Raw genomic sequence first — 14,750 nt, forward strand, 5'->3', positions numbered from 1 at the left:
AAGTATCAGGGGCTCCCTCCCTCCCTCAAGCAGTCATCACCTGCATTTCCCTCTCTCCCTCCACCCCCCACCATCATCGCCTTCATTTACCCCCCCCACCCCACCACTACACATAAATGATCCCCCACCATGCAGCTCCTACTAGGGTCTGTCCCTGACACGGCCCCCTAGCACTGGTTGTCACTGCTAGGCTGGCATTGCCAGGTTGGCACAAACAATATATTATGCAAATCAGCCAAGTAACAGTCATTGGGCAGCTTTTCAGCCAACAGCTTTAGAGGATGGTGGGCTTTGCACCTAGTGGCCTGAGGAGGGCAGGATGTTCAGGCACAATGTGGCAGGCCATGACCCAGAAGGCCAAAGCCACTAATTCAACGGGACATCTGGCATGAGGCTGTCAGGTGCACCGGGAATCATCTTTTGTAAAGGGTCCGAAATTTCTGTTGGTGATTATAATACTTTGCAGATGAGGTGACAAATGGTTTTGGAATGCAACTGAATCATAAAACTAATGAGTATGAACTGCATATGGAGATATGGAGTATCAGGCTGCTAATGCCGGGTCTTTCCAAAGATGGGAGAGAGAAGGTAGCCAGGGGTTGGGGAGGCCAAAAGGTACAGGACAGCCACAAGGTTTGATGACTCCCCCCCTACAATCCCACTTACAGGTTGTGTCAGGTAGGAAGTCCTCATGCCTGCTGAGGGAAAGAGGAGTCCTCCAAGCCTGACCAAAGCAGCCTGAACAGAGGATGCAGCAGAGATTAGCAGCTTTGAGGTTTCCAAAGCTGGATTCAGTACTGCAAATGCTGGAATAACTTTCCAAGATCCATAAGAGTGAGTCTTCCACCATTATGGATATTTACATGTTTGTTAGAAGTGGAAGGGAGCAGTCTCAGTAATAGAGCGATGGTTGTGAATGGTCTTCATACTGTTGATACTTCATACTGTTCACACATCTCTTTAACCTGTGCTTAATGCTCCCTCCACTCACATTGTCTGTATCTTTAAGACCTGGTTGGTTGTCGAGATTCGCATTCTAATCAGTATTCTGTAACTTGATTTTGTGTCTCTGTATGCCCTGTTTGAGAGCAGATTTCCACTGCATCTGACGAAGGAGCAGCGCTCCAAAAGCTAATGGCATTTGCTACCAAATAAACCTGTTGGACTTTAACCTGGTGTTGTTAAAACTCTTACTGAACTTCATACTGTTGGCAGGGAGAGGGATTAAAACATTAGTCAGGGAATGGAGTCTTCGGCAGGAACCAAATACAACGACTTCAGTCTTCCCAGCATTTGGAGGAATTTTCTACTCATCCAATGCTGAATACCAGACATGTAGCATGACAAATTGCAGACAGTGGAGGGACCAAGAGAAGTGGAGATGAGATAGAGTCAATTGTCATCAGTGTATGTGTGGAACCTGATATGTTTTTGCATTGTTTCACTGAGGGGGAACAGGCAAGGTTGGGCTTCTGGGGAGTTAATGGTACCAGAATGGGAAAAGAACTAGTTACAGGTAATTTTTTTAGTTATGATTCAAAGGTGAGAATGGAACCAGACAAGAGCAATTTAAATGAAGGAGAAGTATGATGTGCTCCAATATGTCAAAGGTTGCAGACAGGTCGAGAAAGGTAAGGAAGAATAGGTAACCGCTGTCACAGAATGTAATTTGTGACTTGGATAAGCAGCATTCAATACTATAGTAAGAACAGAAGCCTGATTGCGGTGTTTCAGAGAACAGCAGGAAAGATGAACATGGATTTGGAAGGAAACAACATATTCAAAGACCTTAGGAGGCAAAGGAGGTATGGGATGGGTGGTATTTTGCAAGAACAGAGGGATCAAGGGTGAGTTTTTGCAGAGCGAGGGGTAGATACGGCAGATTTACAGCGGAGAGGGACAGTCACTAGCAAGAGGAAACCATTAACGTCAGCTAACAAGGAGGCCACAAAGGGGAGGTGGGGGTGCACAAATTGGTGGAAATAAAAGCCATGGTAGCAAGAGGTGTGTCTCATGGGCAAAATGAGTATGGACAGAATAGACTAGGAGGTGGGGATATAATCTGGAAAAAGATATGGGATATGGGCTGAGCAGCAGAGAACATTAAGGGAAATTGGGTTGGATATGGTATTAACTGTATTAAGAGAATTTTCATTAAATTTTGAAAATAAAACAATGCATTTTCTTGAAAAAGGCAGTCACATTTGAGTTATGATAGTCAGGAATGCACGGTTTGAAAGAGTGGCAGAAACAGAATCATAGCAGCTTTCAAAAGGGACTACATAGTGAAAAGGAAGAATTTGCAGGGCAATGGGAAATGAGGAGGGTGGGACGGGACTAACTGGAGAGTTCTTTTGAAGAGCCAGCACAGGCACAGTGGACTAAATTACCTCCTTTTTTGGTGTATGGTTCTGATATGTGCCCACTAGGCTGGTACAACATACTGCACATTAACAGGTGCACCTACACATAATGGAACAGGTGATCATGATGTCACACAATATTGCCTGCTGGCATAGTGGCAATGTCACTAGACTAGTAATCAAGAGGCCCAGGGATAATGCTCTGGAGGCCCAGGGCTAATGCTCTAGAGGCCCAGGGCTAATGTTCTAGAGGCCCAGGGCTAATGCTCTAGAGGCCCAGGGCTAATGTTCTAGAGGCCCAGGGCTAATGCTCTAGAGGCCCAGGGCTAATGCTCTGGAGGCCCAGGGTTAATGCTCTGGAGGCCCAGGGTTAATGCTCTAGAGGCCCAGGGCTAATGCTCTAGAGGCCCAGGGCTAATGCTCTAGAGGCCCAGGGCTAATGCTCTAGAGGCCCAGGGCTAATGCTCTAGAGGCCCAGGGCTAATGCTCTAGAGGCCAGGGCTAATGCTCTAGAGGCCCAGGGCTAATGCTCTAGAGGCCCAGGGCTAATGCTCTAGAGGCCCAGGGCTAATGCTCTGGAGGCCCAGGGTTAATGCTCTAGAGGCCCAGGGTTAATGCTCTAGAGGCCCAGGGCTAATGCTCTAGAGGCCCAGGGCTAATGCTCTAGAGGCCCAGGGCTAATGCTCTAGAGGCCCAGGGCTCATGCTCTCGAGGCCCAGGGCTAATGCTCTCGAGGCCCAGGGCTAATGCTCTCGAGGCCCAGGGCTAATGCTCTCGAGGCCCAGGGCTAATGCTCTAGAGGCCCAGGGCTAATGCTCTAGAGGCCCAGGGCTAATGCTCTGGAGGCCCAGGGTTAATGCTCTCGAGGCCCAGGGCTAATGCTTTAGAGGCCCAGGGCTAATGCTCTAGAGGCCCAGGGCTAATGCTCTAGAGGCCCAGGGCTAATGCTCTAGAGGCCCAGGGCTAATGCTCTAGAGGCCCAGGGCTAATGCTCTAGAGGCCCAGGGCTAATGCTCTAGAGGCCCAGGGCTAATGCTCTCGAGACAAGGGTTCAAATCCCACCACAGCAGCTGCTGGAATTTTACTTCATTAATACCCTAGAATTGAAAAGCTAGTATCAGGAATCATGAGCATGAAACCATTGTCAATCGTCATGAAAATCCATCTGGTTCATTCATGTACTTCAGGGAAAGAATGTGCCGTCCTTACCTGGTCTAGTCTACATGTGACTCCAGACCCACAACAATGTTGTTGACTCTTAATTTAAGAGTGAAAACCATCAGAGAGCAGTTAATTGAACTTGACACTGTTTCTGCCTGGCCTCAAACCAGGAGCCTTGCCTCTATTAAGTGAACGTGATAACCACTACACTACAGAAACACACTATTTCTTCACAACATCGCTGTTTTGATTTAAAACCATGCATTGGCTAAACGGATGACTAAACTGTTGAAATTTGAATGCAGGGCTTCTTGTTTACGAGCTTTAACCGACTAAGCCACAACACCAACTTAACGCGATTGTCATTTGACCACATGGGGAGGGAACCAGTGACCTTGGCTTTACTAGCATCACGCTCTAACCATCTGAGTTAACCGGCCCTAGTAAAGCCGATATTAACGGTTTGAACAGCAGTTCAAGCTTTTGAGCTGAAATCAGTGCTGGAACAGGGACTTGAACCCTGGACTCACAGATTAAAAGTCTGGTGTGGCAAGCCATTCAGTTCAAGGGCAAATGCCTGCAATGCCCTTGCATGAAATAACATATTTAAAAATTACAATTGACCTAGAATTTTCAGATACTTGTGCCAGTGCAGTCATTGGATCTGTCTTACACGGCAATCAATTATGGCAGATGTTTTGCCATTATTTAAGCAGCTCCATAATTTACTGGGGTGGGCTTTTTGTGCCACTCTGCTGTTACCCTCATCTAAACAATTGGAAATTAATTATAGTTCTGTCCCAATTACAATCAATATTGACTGGGCATTTTCTAAATTAATGCTGCTTTTATCATTTCTTTGACTTTAAAGTAATGGTGCTAGTGGGACATGGGGAACTTAATAATAATGTGACTTATGGCTCCTTTATCAATTCAAGTAAAACTGATTCCAGTATTCCAGTCCAACTCTAACTGAAAATACCAATGGTTCAAATGGAGGGAGGCAGCCTATGAAAAACTGCCATTCTTGCGTACACTGCAGAACTTAGTCAATTATAGCAACATTGAGCATCTTTGTGTTTGTAAATATGAGGAGTGTCTGGTCTTATCATAAAATCTCTACAATGCAGAAGAGGCCATTCAGCCCTTCAAGACTGCACCGAATTTCTGCCAGAATATCTTACCCAGGCCCTCTCCCCTAGCCTATTTGTGTAACCCCACACATTTACTTTCCGCATTAGGATAAGCATGAATCCACGGTTGTATTGCATTTTAACAGACCAAAAGCTTGTTTAGTAACTTAAGCATAGAAAATTCCGTCGATCTGCCAATGTCCAGTTAAATTTGCACAACCACAATTCAATACAGGTATCTGATTACCTCTCAAACTAGTAACCATATATGTCTAGACACCCCCAATTCCTAAAGAATGTTAGGAAGTAGGGTCCCAATTTCCTCTCGTTCCAAATAAGTGGGACCTCTTTTTGGGAACTAATGCACTTCTGGGATTTAATTATTTGACTTAATGCATAGCATTCCACATTATCCTTGTTCTACTCAAATAGCATTTTTGCATACCTCAGTAGAAGCTTCAATCAATTATAAGATTAAATTTCTTCCCCTTCAAAGAAAAATTTTCTGAAACTGTGTAATATATTTTTATGGATAATATTTATTGTACTAAACAGTAACAAATCTCTATCCTGGTTGTACTAAACAAAGTTGTGGCTGCAAAAATATACCACATTAGAATCATTCCTCTATCTAACCATACATAATGTAATGATACTGTGCTATTTTGATATATTTTATGTTTAAATTAGGGCTGCTTTAAGAGGCAGTGTTTTGTTACAAGAGTTGATTTGTCTGGCAAAACATTAAGCTTAAATGTTGGGAAAATAGGATAATAACTGATTTTAGGTCAGAATATCTTACTTTGTAGAGTTAATAGACCGTTTGTTTGTTTAAGTTCTTCTGGGATTTTAGACTAGGTATGCAGAGCCATGTGAGTTTTGATTAGGTTGATGGACGGGGGGCGGTTATGTGGTTAATGGGAGGAGCTAAGCTTTCAGGGAAATACTTTCATTTTCATTTTAAAAACTAAGAGCAGTTGCTGGCTGGGGCTGCTAGAATAAAGAAGTGTTTCTCTGTTTCTCTCTCCAGAAGTTTTCTGAAAGCTATTCTGAAGGCTATTAACAACGGTTAAAGCAAGTATGCCTGTGTTTTGCTAACTAATTTTAAAGAAGAGTTCAAGTCTATAAGAAAATATTGCTTCATTGGAACTGATAGTGATAGGTTCGCAGTTAAGAATTGTATTTTGTCATGTTTAAGTATTGTCCAATTGTTAAAAGTGAAGCTAATTAAATTGTTATAGTTAAACTGTGTTGTTAAATAAAGTTTGTTTTGATAAAAGCTCCCTAGTTTATCAGTAGAATCGCACCCGCAGTGAAACATCTTATCCTCACATTAATAGCAAAATAGAAAAATTGTTGGGGTTTAGTCTGGCTTCATAATAGATCTTGGATTTCTGATCTGGTACCTTAACAATAATAAAAACATACAAACATTTTTTTCAGTTGGGCAACTTTTGTTTTTTTTACTCAAAGTGAAATCTGCAAGGTTAATTCATAAATTAAGCTCCATATGCTCCAAAGAGGTTTATGTTTTATACTTATAACAAAAACAATTTAAATATTAAGCCTACTGAAAATTTTCTAACAGTTATCACATCAAGCAGAGATTAGAATCAAACATCATTAAACAGCGGCTCTTTTAAATTGTGGAAGGAATGCAGTTATTACATTTAAGCATGAACTGTACAATATTCAAGCATTATTTGGAAATATGCAAATACACATTTGACATAGTTTAAGTGTATATAAAACTTATTTGTTTTCAGTGAAGTGTTTAAACAAAACTGCTTCAGATTTTGGCTCAGTGCAATGGTCATCTTGTTGTTCCTAAACAGGAATTTCATAAATAAAATGCAAATTTTAATCTACCAAAACTAAATCAAAAAATACAAAAGTATGGCTTGTAGGAAGGGACTAAAGAAGGAAATTAGGAGAGCCAGAAGGGGTCACTAGAAGGCCTTGGCGAGTAGAATTAGGGAAAACCCTAAGGCGTTCTATAAATATGTGAAGAGTAAAAGGATGAGACGTGAAGGAATAGGGCCTATAAAAGGTGAAGGCGGGAAAATCTGTACGGAACCGGTAGAAATGGCAGAGGTGCTTAATGAGTATTTTGCCTCGGTTTTCACAGAGGAGAAGGACATGGGTGGATGTACTGTGGGCTTGCGGTGGACTGAAAAGATTGAGTATGTGGACTTTAGCAAAGAGGTTGTGCTGGAATCTTTGAATGGCATCAAGATAGATAAGTCGCCAGGTCCGGATGGGATGTACCCCAGGTTACTGTGGGAGGCGAGGGAAGAGATTGCAGAGCCTCTGGCGATGATCTTTGCGTCGTCGATGGAGACGGGAGAGGTGCCAGAGGATTGCGGATGTGGTTCCTATTTTCAAGAAGGGGAATAGGGATAGCCCAGGAAATTACCGACCGGTGAGTCTAACCTCAGTGGTTGGTAAGCTGATGGAGAAGATCCTGAGTGACAAGATTTATGAGCATTTAGAGAGGTTTAGTATGCTCAAGAATACTCAGCATGGCTTTGTCAAAGGCAGATCGTGCCTTACGAGCCTGGTGGAGTTCTTCGAAAATGTGACTAAACACATTGATGAAGGGAAAGTGGTAGATGTGGTTTATATGGATTTTAGCAAGGTGTTCGATAAGGTCCCCCATGCAAGGCTTCTCGAAAAAGTAAGAGGGCATGGGATCCAAGGGGCTGCTGCCCGGTGGATCCAGAACTGGCTTGCCCAAAGGAGGCAGAGAGTGTGTATAGATGGGTCTTTTTCTAACTGGAGGTCGGTCACCAGTGGTGTGCCCCAGGGATCTGCTCTGGGACCCTTGCTGTTTGTCATTTTCATAAATGACCTGGATGAGGAAGTGGAGGGATGGGTTGGTAAGTTTGCTGACGACACGAAGGTTGGTGGGGTTGTGGATAGTCTGGAGGGATGTCAGAAGTTACAGAGGGACATAGATAGGATGCAAGACTGGGCGGAGAAGTGGCAGATGGACTTCAACCCAGATGAATGCGTCGTGGTCCATTTTGGCAGGTCAAATTGGATGAAGGAGTACAATATAAAGGGAAAGACTCTTAGTACGGTAGGGGATCAGAAGGACCTTGGGGTCCGGGTCCATAGGACTCTAAAATCGGCCCCGCAGGTGGAGGAGGTCGTTAAGAAGGCGTATGGTGTGCTGGCCTTTATCAATCGAGGGATTGAGTTTCGGAGTCCGGGGATAATGATGCAGCTATATAAGACCCTCGTCAGACCCCACTTGGAGTACTGTGCTCAGTTCTGGTCGCCCCATTACAGGAAGGACGAGGAAAAGATTGAAAGGGTGCAGAGGAGATTTACAAGGATGTTGCCTGGATTGAGTGGCATGCCTTATGAGGATAGGCTGAGGGAGCTCGGTCTGTTCTCCTTGGAGAGACGTAGGATGAGAGGAGACCTAATAGAGGTATATAAGATGTTGAGAGGCATAGATCGGGTGGACACTCAGAGGCTTTTTCCCAGGGTGGAAGTGGCTGCTACGAGAGGACACAGGTTTAAGGTGCTGGGGGGTAGGTACAGGGGAAATGTTAGGGGGAAGTTTTTCACACAGAGGGTGGTGGGCGAGTGGAATCGGTTGCCGTCAGTGGTGGTGGAGGCAAACTCAATAGGGTCTTTTAAGAGACTCCTGGATGAGTACATGGGACTTAATAGGATGGAGGGTTATAGGTAGGCCTAGAAGGTAGGGATATGTTCGGCACAACTTGTGGGGCCGAAGGGCCTGTTTTGTGCTGTAGTTTTCTATGTTTCTATAATTCAATTTCTGGGGCTATCCATTAACTGCAATTTCTAATTCACTGCTATGCTTGTGGTGGTGTTTTCTACTGACTTAATCAGGAAATTTTGGAGCAAGCTACCAATGGCAAGATCAGCACACAAAATGGCTAGGTTTCCAGCATCTGTTGACAACATGGCAGTTGCAGTCATTTCTGGGTCATTACCTCAAACAAACTTTTGAAGTAATGATAATTCTATCACCAACAAAATTAACTTACAACTTTTATTTTAAAGAGGATTTCTGAAATTGTAAATCTGTTATGGCCTCCACACACCAACTACTGTATATTCAAGGTTTCTAAAATATGTTTCACAAATGTTATTATTTCCTATATCTTGGCAGAAGCCACAAGTAAATAACTACTGGAGAACTTCAAGATGTAAAGGGACAATCAAGTCACCACAAATCTGGAAACTCAATAATAAACTCCTACTCTAATAATCAAATTTGGTAGTTGCTTTTGCATGAATTGCAGGGGTCTCCATATCTGCCTCCGAGTGACCAGGACACTGCATTTTTATGGGCTTCTTGCCAATTTTGTTTTAAAAAGACTAAAACTTATTTTTAAAAAGCTCAATATGTAAAAGCACAATTTATGGTAATAATTGTGTGTTTGTATAAAAGCGGGAAAAATATTTTTGACCAGGACACAAAATACCAGAGAGCGATTTGGGTGTTTAGGTTCACAAGACAGAGCCCATAAACAAAGTAATGGAATACTAGGTTTGAAGGCAAGTTTGGATATAACGATGAATTTGTATATGATGGAGGATTGTGAGCAGTTTAAGCCTCAAGGTATGAGAAGGATATTGAGTAAAGGATGGGGAATACAGATTTCCTGTGTTGCTGTGTGGTAAAAAAACAATATTAAACATAGGGGGACTTATTATCTAAATGGGGAGAGACTTCGAGGTGCTCCGGTGGAGAGGGATCTGGGTTCATGAGTCACAGAAAACTAGCATGCAGGTACAGCAGATAATAAAAAGCGAATAGAATGTTGGCATTTATAGCTAAAGGAATAGAGTATAAAGATAAGGAAGTATTGTTGCAACTATACAAGGCATTGGTGAAGCCGCACCTGGAGTATTGCGCACAGTTTCGGTCCCCGTATTTGAGGAAAGATGTAGTGGCATTGGAGGCAGTTCAGAGGAGGTTCACTAGATTGATTCCAGAGATGAGGGGTTTGTCGCATGAAGAGAGATTGAACAGTTTAGGCCTATACTCTCTGGAATTTAGAAGAATGAGGGGAAATCAAATTGAGCTATTCAAAATGATAAAAGATACGGGTAACATAGATGTGGAGCAGATACTTCCGTTGGTGGGGTATTCTAGGACGAGAGGTTATGGTCTTAGGATAAGGGGTAGCAAATTTAAAACAGAGTTGAGGAGAAACTACTTCTCCCAAAGGGTCGTGAATCTGTGGAATTCGCTATCCCAAAATGCGGTGGATGCTGGGACAGTGAGTAAATTTAAGGTGGAGTTAAACAGATTTTTAATTGGCATTGGGTTGAATGGCTATGGGGAGAAGGCAGGAAAATGGGGATGAGGAGCATATCAGCCATGATCGAATGGCGGAGCGATTCGATGGGCCGAATCGCCTAATTCTGCTCCTATATCTTATGAATTTATGAAAAGATTTGGAGTTATGTTCAACCAAAGCTGCATCCTATGCAGACACAACTACTCACTGTCAATTACTCTTAAAGCTCTTACTTTGTTATCTCCCTTATAACCAGTTTTTAATCCAATTTGTTAACCTCCCTCAACTCCATATCTTCTTCAATAGGCAACTACATGTTCTTTGACAAAAGCTTTTGGAAAGTCCATATATATGATATACAATTCATTTTACCTTATCTATCAAGTTTTCAAAGAACTCTCAGGTTTGTCAAGCATGATGTTTATCTCTGAAATCTGTAATGGCTGCATCCACTTATTTTCCATTTATGCAGGTATTTAGTTAAAGATTTCAAAGGCCCTGACATTAACTAAGAGATAAGAATTCAATATGCAAGCATGCAACCAACCATCATTTAAATAAAGCTTGAGGGTTGTTCATTGGAATGCTTCATCTGGGGGGGTGTCACCCACCTGCATAATGAAACGTTCCATCCACTATTGAAAGGCTTAGTCCATATTTCAAGGAGACAAGGTTAAACAAAATTGACTCAGAATCGGGAAGAAAATCCTCTGCCGGTTGGAATCATGCCTAGCACAAAGAAAAATAGTTGTGGTGGTTGGAGATCAATCATCTCAGTTCTAGGACATCACTGCAGGAGTTCCTCAGGGTAATGACCTGGGCCCAACCATTTTCAGCTGCTTCATCAATTACCTCCCTTCAAACATAAAGTCAGAAGTAGGGATGTTCGCTGATGAATACACAATGTTTAGCACCTTTCACAACTCCTCAGATACCGAAGCAGTCCATGTCCAAATGCAGAAAATATCCAGGCTTGGGCTGACGAGTGGCAAGTATCATCTACGTCACACAAGTGCCAGACAATGGCCATCTCCAAAAAGAGAGAATCTAATAATTGCCCCTTGACATTCAATGGCATTACCATCACTGAATCTCCCATTATCAACATCCTGGGGGTTATCATTGACCAAAGACTGATCTGAACTAGCCATACAAATATTGCGGCTACAAGAACAGGTCAGAGGCTAGGAATCCTGCGGCAAGTAACTCACCTCCTGACTCCACAAAGCCTGATCACCATTTACAAGGCACAAGTCAGGAGTGTGATGGAACACGCTCCACTTGCCTGGATGGGTGCAGCTCCAACAACACTCAAGAAGCTTGACAGCATCCAGGACATAGCAGCCTGCTTGATTTTCACCCCTTCCACAAACATTCACTCCATCCTGACGTACAGAGGGAGCAGTGTGTGCCATCCGCAAGATGCATTGCAGGAATTCACCAAGACAGCACCTTCCAAACCCACAGCCAGTACCATCTAGAAGGACAAGGGCAGCAGATACCTGGAAACACTACTGCCTGAAAGTTTCCCTCCAAGTCACTCACTATCCTGACATGGAAATATATCACCGTTCCTTCACTATCACGAGGTCAAAATCCTGCAACAATCTCCTAACAGCACTGTGGGTATACTTACACCAGTACACATGGACAATAACAGTTCAAGGCAGCTCACCATCACCTTCTCAAGGACAATTAGGGATGGGCAGTAAATGCTGGCCTACCCAGGAACGGCCACATCCCATAAATGAATAAAAAACACAATGGAGAGTTACTGACCATTGGAAGGATGTCTGGAAAGTGAGGGAAGATGGCTCCAGGTTCATCGATGCACCCCTGGAGGTTATGCTGGATCTTGTGAGAACCAGGAGGGTTGTGCTGGTTTCCAAACGTGGGAAAAATAAAGCTGCTGCAACAACCAAGAGGGTGTGCAATGAGGTAGCTGAGAAAGTCAATACTAAGGCTGTAACGTGGATTCTAATTTCCTTCATAGAAGGAAGTGTTTGATTCTTAACTGCCCTCTGAAATGGCCTAGCAAGCCACTCAGTTCAAGGGCAATAAGGGATGGGCAACAAATGTTGGCCTTTCCAATGACACCCACATTCCATGACAGAAGTTTTAAAAATTCAGTGCAGGAAAAAGCTTAATAACCTAACTATATTAGGACACATATTTCTTTACCCATCTCCTGTAATGCACCTCCTTCCACTACTGCATCAGGCACACCACTCTTCCCCAACAATCAGAACAATTTGATGGAATTCTCATCCTCTCCCTCTTCTCATGTTTACTTCCTACTTTTTCCTTCTATGACGGTAATAACACCAATCCTCAGATTATCCAACCTCAGCCAATTCCACCCACTCTCATTATACATGCTGAAATGGCACCCTGGTCATACTCCACAAGTACATGCCATTCCCACTCATTTAGCATTTGCCTGATTCTCACCTTCACCACATGCACTAAATCCATGGAATGCACACATCCTTAAGAACCATTAATGGATCTGCTGTAGCTCTACTGACAGGAAAAGGGAACATAGAGGGCCTTAAAGATGGCTAGGACAACAGGAGGACCACAGCAAACAGTGAAAGTTAGAATGAGAAATCAATAGCAAGGTCTTCACACTCAGCACCAAAGGGATGTTGGTTTTAAGCACTTCAGGAGATGAGGAAAGTGCATAACAGCCTGCCACCATCTCTGCAGAAACCACTGAGGAAGCAGCACTCAGAACTTGTGGCGATAGAAAGGAAAAGACTGGATAGATCACTGAGGGTTAACATATTGGTGTTTCATTATTTTGCTTTTTATCATTTGATTTTAAGGGCACTTTAAAACATTCGTCACTCAAACCATTCACATGTGCCCCATTATTAAATGGCAAATATACGGCTTTCATGTCATAGGTGCTGACAGTGGCACTGTGCCATTACAGACATAAATTGAAGAATGTGAAAGCAGTGGAGTAAGGTTCTCTATGACTACATGAGAAGGCATAGTTGTATTAAGTGTGAACACATCTGGAGTGATCTTATCATTCCTGTTTGAGTTACATAACAGCAATCCCAACAAAAACCTATAATACATAAATATTCAATTTTAATGTTAAAGTTCAACTTCCTTTTCTCTAGGATTGAAATTGCTTGACAAAAGAACAGCACTTTCCAAATTTATTAGCCAATTATTTTCAGGATAACAAGAAATAACTTCCCTGCCTCATGCAGAAATGAAAGGTACAAGATGCTCTGTTCCCCAATTTAGCTACACTGAGAATTCATAGGTTAGGTATTGCAGTTTGTCCAATTGTTCAGTATGACCACAATCTCAGAAGAGGAGCTCAAACTGTCATATAATGCTTCCTTCAACTCTTCTATTTTACTGTTGCACCTCTGAAATTGCACAAATTTTGGGGTATTACCTCAAACTTCATTATATACTGAAGATCTTAATGTTGGACAATATTGAATGCAATCAAGAAAAACTTCCTTGTTTAGCATACTGTTTGCCTAAAGTGGTAAATTCCCCAAGAATACATCCCCAAGGAAGTATTGCTGGATCTGGTGTTGGGGAAGAGGTAGGCCAAGTGGGCCAATTCTCCTTGGATGAACATTTAGCTAAGAGTGATCATCGTATCATAAAATTTACATTAGTAATGGAGAAGAGCAAGGAACAATCGAAAGTAGAAGTTCTAACCCGGCAGGGGGTGAACTTCAATGAGGGGATCTAGCCAGGGTTAAATGGAACCAAAGTTTGACAGGGAAAACTGTAATGGAACAATGTGTGGTCTTTAAGGGATAGATTTTTCAGGTACAGGCTCGGTATATTCCAACAAACAGGAAAGGCGGGGGAACCAAAGCTAGGGTACCTTGGATGACAAGGGAGGTAAAAAATATCTTGTAACAAAAAAAACACTATGTTGCATATCGGGTGAATTCATTAAGCAAGAACCACACCAAACACAATACTGAGAAGGGAAGTGAGGAGGAAAATAAGGCTGGCAAAGAGAGAATAGAATGGCAGTTGATGGAAGAAGGAACCCAAAAAATTTCTACCACTATGTACATAGTAAGTGGGTAGTAAAAGGAAGGGTGGAATCAACTGGAGATGAGGAGCACAAGGCAAATCTAGAATGCTAAATTAGTACTTTGTACCTGCATCAGGAAGAGGATGCTGTCAAAATATCAGTAGAAACGGAGATGGTAGGGGTAATGGATGGATAAGAACTGTGGAGTCTGCGTCGTTCAGTATGTTCGAGGCTGAGATAGACAGATTTTTAATCAGTAAAGGAATCCAGGGTTATGGGGATAAGGCAGGAAAGTGGAGTTGAGAATTATCATTTCAGATCAGTCATGATCTCATTAAATGGCAGAGCAGACTCGATGGGCCGAATGGCCTACTTCTGTTTTTGCATTTTAGGTATGAAAGTTGATAGGTAGGCAGGATATAATGGAAAGACTGGCTATGCTTCGAGCAATAAGTCACCTGGTCCAGTGGTTTGCATCTCTGGTTAAAGAACAGGGGTGGATAACAAAAGGTTTGCCATCATTATCCTATTATACCAGATACCAGTGCCAGAGGATTGGAAAGTGGCAAATATGACACCCTTATTAAAGAATGGGTGTATGGGCATTCCTAGTAACTACAGGCCAGTCAGTTTAACATTAGTGGAGGGTAAGATTTTAGAAACAATAATCATGAAAAGAAAATTAACTTGGGACAACTTGAGTTAACTAAGGAGAGCCAACCCAATTGTAGAAAGATTGTGCTTGATGAATCTAATTCATTTTTTTGAAGAAGTAACA

General features: G+C 42.6%; 1 protein-coding gene across 9 annotated transcripts in view; it reads right to left on the bottom strand.

Moving 5' to 3' along the window:
- The window catches only part of stau2 (staufen double-stranded RNA binding protein 2), a 340,608-nt gene that overhangs the window by 308,855 nt on the left and 17,003 nt on the right, over positions 1-14,750 (bottom strand). Inside the window, exon 1 of one of the 9 annotated variants that reach the window (XM_078216314.1) lies at positions 10,557-10,674. The exons of the other annotated variants lie outside the window; for them this stretch is intronic. The gene's annotated coding sequence lies outside the window, so the exon portion shown is untranslated. Of the gene's footprint in view, positions 1-10,556; positions 10,675-14,750 lie in introns of those variants that run through there. 9 annotated transcript variants of the gene reach the window in all.

The sequence above is a fragment of the Mustelus asterias genome, chromosome 7, assembly GCF_964213995.1.
Source record: "Mustelus asterias chromosome 7, sMusAst1.hap1.1, whole genome shotgun sequence".
In the NCBI taxonomy this organism is placed as follows: domain Eukaryota; kingdom Metazoa; phylum Chordata; class Chondrichthyes; order Carcharhiniformes; family Triakidae; genus Mustelus; species Mustelus asterias.